The 7,496-nt window shown below is 40.7% G+C and overlaps 1 pseudogene; it reads right to left on the reverse strand.

The window, feature by feature from the left end:
* Nucleotides 1–4,257: 4,257 nt before the first annotated feature.
* On the reverse strand, nt 4,258–6,878 carry LOC128060594 (RNA-binding protein EWS-like; annotated as a pseudogene).
* Between the last annotated feature and the right edge of the window lie 618 nt (nt 6,879–7,496).

The following is a 7,496-nucleotide window of genomic DNA, read 5'->3' on the forward strand; positions in this document are numbered from 1 at the left end:
ATATTACTGATATCTGAGCTTTAGCCAACTTTTATATGTATATATATATATATATATATACACACACACATATACATAAATGAGATTCTGTGGTGGCTCAGACAATAAAAGCGTTTGCTTGCAATGCAGGAGACCCGGGTTCAATCCCTGGGTCAGAAAGATCCCCTGGAGAAGACATGGCAACCCACTCCAGTATTCTAGCCTGGAAAATTCCATAGATGGAGGAGCCTCATAAGCTACAGTCTATGGGGTCGCAAAGGGTCAGACACGACTGAATGACTTCACCTTCACTTTCAAGCATAAAAATCTTTCATGGAAACTAAAATATGTTTTTGTTAAGCAGCACTTTTTGAAGCAATGTTTGAAAGCTGGGTAAGGGAAAAGTAATTTCATAAAATAAAATTAACAACAAAAATATTCAATTTTACTTTCATTTAAATTCATTTATTACTACTTCAATTAAATAAATATATACTCTCCACTTCACTGAATTCTTAGGCCTGGTTATTTGGAAAATTTGATGATAAATTAAAGATTCTGTCCTCAGAAAGCTTACAATCCAGGACAGGAAAGACACCTGCACAAATGCCAGTAATATGAAGGAAGGTACAGTTAGAGAAAAACTCACATGGCGTGACAGGGACCATATGGTGGGCAGGAGAGGGTTTTTTGAGAATGTGGCATTTGAAACAGGTGTCTAAGAATGAAGTGGATTTCAACAGGAGTTGGGTTTTGTAGGTTAAACCACAAAAAGAGCAGGAGCCAGCAGGATAATTAGGGTGTCTTCAGAAAAGTCAAGGCAGCAAGGCTGGGATACACATAACTCAGTCTGAAGGAAAGATAAACCAGCATACTGATGATGAAGATGAGGATTTGGGGCTTAACTCAGTAGTTGATGGAGAGATGCTGAAGGTATTGATTAGGGGAGTGATCAACAGCATGTGGATGTCCTGAAATAGGAGGAAAAAAGTAGAGGAGACTGATGACCACAATCTATTTGACCTGGATGATAGCAGGTAACACTGGAATGACAAAGAGAAAAGCAACCAAGATATTTTGTAGAGAAAGAATAAAATCTGCAGAATTAGCCCATTACTGGATGAAATGTGAGAAAGAACTCTCAGAGAGAGTCCAAGAAGGATCTGAGCATCCCATCTGGGTCCCAGGGAGAAAGATACCACAAATTAACACAATATGGAAACCACAGGAGAAGAGATATTAACTGAGTTTAGGTACATGGGTCAAATGCAAATGGAATATGCCTCTCCTAGGCAGCTTAGGGTAGAAACCTGAGAGTCATCTTCATGGAAACAATGCCTGCAATTCTGGATTTTCCTCTTTGGAGGTCCCTACACTTTGCAGGAGGCACGATTTACTTCATTTCTCTTTTACTGACATCCAGGAACTAGATCATCAGCATTTTCAGCTCTAAGACATGTGCTAAAAGCAAACAATAAAATACATTTATGAAGCCTTTAAAATATATGAAATTCTCTGTAAATGTACAGTGTAAATTGATAATTATAGCTCTGTTCTAGATCATAGGCAAGTAGGAAATAGGAGATTAGAATGGTAATTTAAAAGAGATTAAATTATTCACAGTGGTGTGCGTGTGTGTGTTTAACAGAGAGACAGAGAGAGAATGAGGGAATGTTAATTTATTTTTCAGTACTCAGTGTGAAAATGCATCAATCTTCCTTTATTCTGAGGGTTGGAAAAAGTTCATGTTTTGAGAAGGTTACTTTTATATGCTATAGTCTTTGTAATCTGACACCTACAAGACAGTGTTCAGATGTATGCAATTAAATTGCACTTTTTGAGAAGCTGTTTCTTTGCTTTCTTCTGATAGTTCTTCAGCTTGACATAAGGCTTAATACCCAGGTGAGAAACGATAAAGTACATTTTACAAGCATACAGACACTCAAGAAAAAAGACTTTTCTTCCTATTATTTGTTCTCTGTTCTGTGTGGTTTTATTTTTTCCAATTCTGAAAATCTGAAGGTCAACTTTCTTTCATAAACCAAAGTGGAATCATGGCTACATTGAGTGTTAGTCCGATGTCTGACCAAGTTGTTTTTCACAACAGTTATATTAAACATGTATATCATTTATTTTCTTTTACTAAGAAGATGGTAAGATGTTACATTTTCTCAAATGTAAAAATCAACTTCCTCTTCATTTAATTTAATCCCCCTGTTAATGGTTATAACTAAAAAATACTTCTTTTCTACATACAACATATGAAAAATCTCTTGGCTATGAACATGTCTGACAAGCTCATTAAAAGATACTTACATTATAGTGAGGATGCCCAGCTGGCCTTCTTAATAAGCTCTTCTATTTGTGAGTATGTCCCTTTAATAAGTTAAACAAGTACCTCATGAATAAATGAAATTAAGAACTCCTGGTGTGAACAGGGTTGCTGGCCTTTTAAGGATTTCTGGTATTGCTGTGAAAGCCACAAAGACTGTGAACTTTCCCATACGTATTTGATGATGAAAACGATGGCAATGATGATTGGCCTGGAAAAATCATTTTTAAAAGTGTTTAATAAGGATCCATCAGTGACATTGAATCACCCAGAATGAGTTTCCAGTTCTCACATGATTTAAAAACACTGTTCTAGCACCATCATCTGGACAACCTCAGGCTTTCCAAAAATAAACACCCCTGCACTCATTTTCTTTAAAAAAACACAGACTATACTTTGGTTTTACAAATATTTTGTTTTTTTAGGTCTAAGTATCATATCATTATTATTTAGCGTTCTTTCAAAATATCTGACAATTTTCTCAGAGTATGATACCAAAAACGAAACATCAATAAAAATGAGGTCAAGAATTTCTAAATAAAATGAGCAATTGTTTCACATTTTCCCTCAATTTTTAGCAAAGTTATCATAATGTTGTAGTGCAAAATTGTATCTCACAATGGCTGATGTGGCCTTTGAAGTTTAAGGCAATAAACAGTTGTGGAGGAACTGCAGTAGAGAAGCATCTCAAAGTAAACTGAATCTGTTTTGCGTACAGATTCATTTGTTTTTTTTTTTTTTTAATTTCCACATACAAGTGACAAAATGCAGTATCTGTCTTTGTCTGATTTATTTCACTAAATATAGTAATTCCTAGGTCCATGAATGTTGCTTGGACATGAATTGTGTATATGTGTATGGTGATAGATTTGTTGCTAGGTCATGTTCAATTCTTGTGACCTCTTGGCTCCTCTGTCCATGGGATTCTCTAAGCAAGAATACTGGGGTGGGTTGTCATTTTCTCTTCTCTTGAGTTCCTGCATTGGCAGATGGGTTCTTTGCCATTACTGCCACCTGGGAAGCCCATAAGTGATACAGTTTCATATATATTTTTACACTGTCTATCTTATTTCACCTAGCATAATGCCCTCGTTCCATCACTGCTGTCATAAAAGGCAGGATTTCCTTCCTTTTTTAAGGCTGCATAGTATGCCTATGTATGTGTGTCTCTGTAATCTACACGTCTATATCTATGCATGTGCGTGCCTAATAAGTTGCTTTAGTTATGTCCAACTCTGTGTGACCCTTTGGACTGTAGCTGGCCACACTCCTCTGTCCATGGAATTTTCCAGGCAAGGAAACAAGAGTGGGTTGCCATGCCCTCGTCCAGGGTATCTTCCTGAACCAAGGCTCGAGCTTGAGTTTCCTGCATTGTAGGTGGATTCTTTACCATCTAAGCTACCAGGGAGGTTGTGTGTGTGTGTGTGTGTGTGTATCTTCCATATCCATTCATTTGTTGGTTAGCAACCATGTCTTGGTTACATAGAAAACAAATTATGGTCACCAAAGAGGAGATGGAAGGGAGGAGAGACAAAACTATCAGTGTGGTATTAACAGATATGAACTACTATATATTATATAAAATAGATAAGAAACAAGGATATACCATATGGCACAGAGCATTATACCCATTATCTCATAATAAGTTATAATGGAGTATAATCTACAGAAACACTATGCTATACACCTGAAACTGACATAATATTGTAAATCAACTATATTTCATTGTAAAAAAATAATAAAATAAATGGTAGGTCAGATATAGCAGAGGATTGTGGAGCAGGGAACTCTTTACCTAATCACTCTGCTAAACAGAAGGCATGCCAATATATCCATACGTTAACATGAAGATCAATACTTTTAAAAAATTTGAACTTTTTATTTTGAAATCATTGGAGACTCACATGTAGTTGTAAGAAATAATACAAAGAGATCTCAGGAATCCTTTACCTGGTTTCCACAGTGGTGACATCTTCACAGCTATAGAACAGTAACACAACCAGGATGTTGACATTGATACTGTCAAGATATGACACATTTACACCACCACACGGATTCCTCATGCAAGCTTTTGACACTGGCTTTTTAGAAAAGATCAACATTTTAATGTATTTAATCTTGATGTACATTTTTAAAGAAATTCTATTCAGTTTTTCCTTAAACCAATCATGGCATCAAATACAATTTATACTTATATTAACATTCTGCATAATTTTTTACTAGTTTATACAGGGATAAAACACACATAGAATGAAGCCTTCTGGATTATGTTAAACAACATTATACTTCACCTTCATCAGAGTATAGACACCAGAAGGGGAAGAAGGTATAGGTGGACGGAGGGGAAGGGCAGGCACAGGCAGCAGTTATGTTACTGATCTAAACAAAATTTTCTAAACCAGATTATGCCATCAATCAAAATGGTCAAACCAATTTAGATTTCTCAAAATCCCCAATGGGGAGAGTTATCCTATCATAACTTATATATATATATATATATATATATATATATATATATATATGTGTGTGTGTATATATATATGTGTGTGTGTATATATATATACTCTGTGAAAATATTTTGGGCTTATGTGAAATAGATCTCCAGTTCAGGTTCAATGCATGAGACAGGGTGCTCAGGGCTGGTGTACTGGGATGACCCAGAGGGATGGGATGGGGAGGCAGGTGGGAGGGGGGTTCAGGATGGGGAACACGTGTACACCCATGGCTGATTCATGTCAGTGTATGGCAAAAACCACTACAATATTGTCAAGTAATTAGTCTCCAATTAAAATAAATAAAATTTTAGAATAAAAATAAATAAATAAAGAACCTTTTGGGCTTTTCTGTGTGCCAGGTGCACCTCAGGCCATAGCTGAAGGGTAATGGGACCGAGATCTTCATCATTATGTGCAACAGTCCCAAGTACAGACAGAAGTTGACGACAGATGTTGTGGAAAACAGCTGCACTCCTTATCTGCAGTATATCCTCCAGGAATTTCAAGACAGCCGTTCAGAAGCAATCAGTTAAAAACCTGGGATTGTTAGAAGGGTTCTGTGTGTTCTTCCCCAAGTCTATTACCCACAGAGGATTTCAACCTCTGGAAGCTATGAAGGGAACAGAAAGCTCTAGTGTCAAAAGCTTTCTTTACTCTCTTCAACCCAATCAAGTATATTGGCAAGGAAGAAAGCAACCTGCTGCTATAGACATCCCACAGAGATGACATTTCCACGTTCTGGAGGACAGCTTGGGCTTATCAGATTATTCATGGAAATGAAGAAATAAATGTCTTATGTTTTTCTGTCCTTTTTTCCATTGAAAATCCTATGGATGAAACTAAATTAGATAAAAGGAGAAAGGTTTGCACTTATCCCTGTTCCCTGGGGTGCTCCTCTCTGCTCACCTCTGCCCATGCCTCCACAACTAAATCCCCCTCTTCTCCTGCCTGGGTTATTGAGGTCACTCACGCTCTGGTTCTCTTCTAATTCAGAAAATCCTCCAGACTCTTGACTGTAAACACCTTTGCTCCTGGGGTGGTCCCGTGGGTATGAACTCTGCCATCCCTAGCGCCGCTCAGTTGGCTATACTGACTTGGAGTCTGACTACGGGATCCCATTTGGGGCTGCCCCGGAGCTGCTTTGTCAACCATAGTAGCTACACCTCTGTCCATCGCTTCTGTTTTGCCCCCGGGTATTCTGCTGGAACTGCTCTGATCCTAAGTAGTCAGCTGTGCAGAGGACTAGCTGGTGGGAGGATAGGATGGTGGGGATGGGACTGGCATCATGAGATAGCTCCCAGGTACCTGGGGAAGGCTGGGCTCTTTGTTAACCCTTCGTGCTGGATTGAGGTTGATTTGTCTCAGGGGGGTTGTTACCATCCTACAGTCCTGCAGGCCCCGTGGCTGCCAGCTGTTGCCCATAGGCTGGGTGAGCAGACTGCGTGCCATATGCAGACTGAGCTGTGTAAGAGGCCCGCGGGGTGGGGGGGTAGTAACTGTAGCCGTGGTGGCATCATCAGTCCCGGTGCCGGGCCCCTGGACGGGCGGACAACATACCTGTGGGGACAGGCTGACACTGCGTGTGCGGGGATGGGCTGACAACGCACCTGCGCGCCCAAGGAGAGTCTGTCCATAAGAAGTCGCATAGGTGGTCTGCACGTAGGGTGCAGTGGTCTGATCCTGAGTATGGGTGACATCAGGGGGCTGTTCAAAGGGCACATAGCTTCATTGCCCATATGCCCGGGTGGTCTGGGCACATCCTTGAGTGGGGTGGCTGGTAGAAGCTCTGTGGTCCTGCTGGGCTGTGGCTGAATTGTGGCTACTGTAATGCCTGGACTCTGTCTCCCCTTCCTTCTCTTCTCAGCGTCCCTCTTCCTCTCTCATTTCCTCCTGGTGCTGCAGGCACAGGCGTGAAACCCACAATCCTGAGGACTACTACTGCGCCAGCCTGCAGGGGTGGAGGAAGGAGGGGTGAACCACAGCGTTCTCTGATGTTCTCTGGAGATCCGTCCAGGTTGTTGTGTGTGCTGTTGGTGAATAGCATTCCACCACTTGTCCAACGAATTCCCCATTTAAGGACAAATGAGTTGTTTCCAGTTCAGTTCAGTTCAGTTCAGTCGCTCAGTCGTGTCCGACTCTTTATGACCCCATGAATCGCAGCACGCCAGGCCTCCCTGTCCATCACCATCTCTCGGAGTTCACTCAGACTCATGTCCATCGAGTCCATGATGCCATCCAGCCATCTCATCCTCTGTCGTCCCCTTCTCCTCCTGCCCCTAATCCCTCCCAGCATCAGAGTTTTTTCCAATGAGCCAACACTTCTCATGAGGTGGCCAAAGTACTGGAGTTTCAGCTTTAGCATCTTTCCTTCCAAAGAAATCCCAGGGCTGATCTCCCTCAGAATGGACTGGTTGGATCTCCTTGCAGTCCAAGGGACTCTCAAGTGTCTTCTCCAACACCACAGTTCAAAAGCATCAATTCTTCGATGCTCAGCTTTCTTCACAGTCCAACTCTCACATCCATACATGACCACAGGAAAAACCATAGCCTTGACTAGACGGATCTTAGTCGGCAAAGTAATGTCTCTGCTTTCGAATATACTATCTAGGTTGGTCATAACATTTCTTCCAAGGGGTAAGCGTCTTTTAATTTCATGGCTGCAGTCACCATCTGCAGTGGTTCTGAAGTCC

Source organism: Budorcas taxicolor, chromosome 15, assembly GCF_023091745.1.
Source record: "Budorcas taxicolor isolate Tak-1 chromosome 15, Takin1.1, whole genome shotgun sequence".
Taxonomy (NCBI): domain Eukaryota; kingdom Metazoa; phylum Chordata; class Mammalia; order Artiodactyla; family Bovidae; genus Budorcas; species Budorcas taxicolor.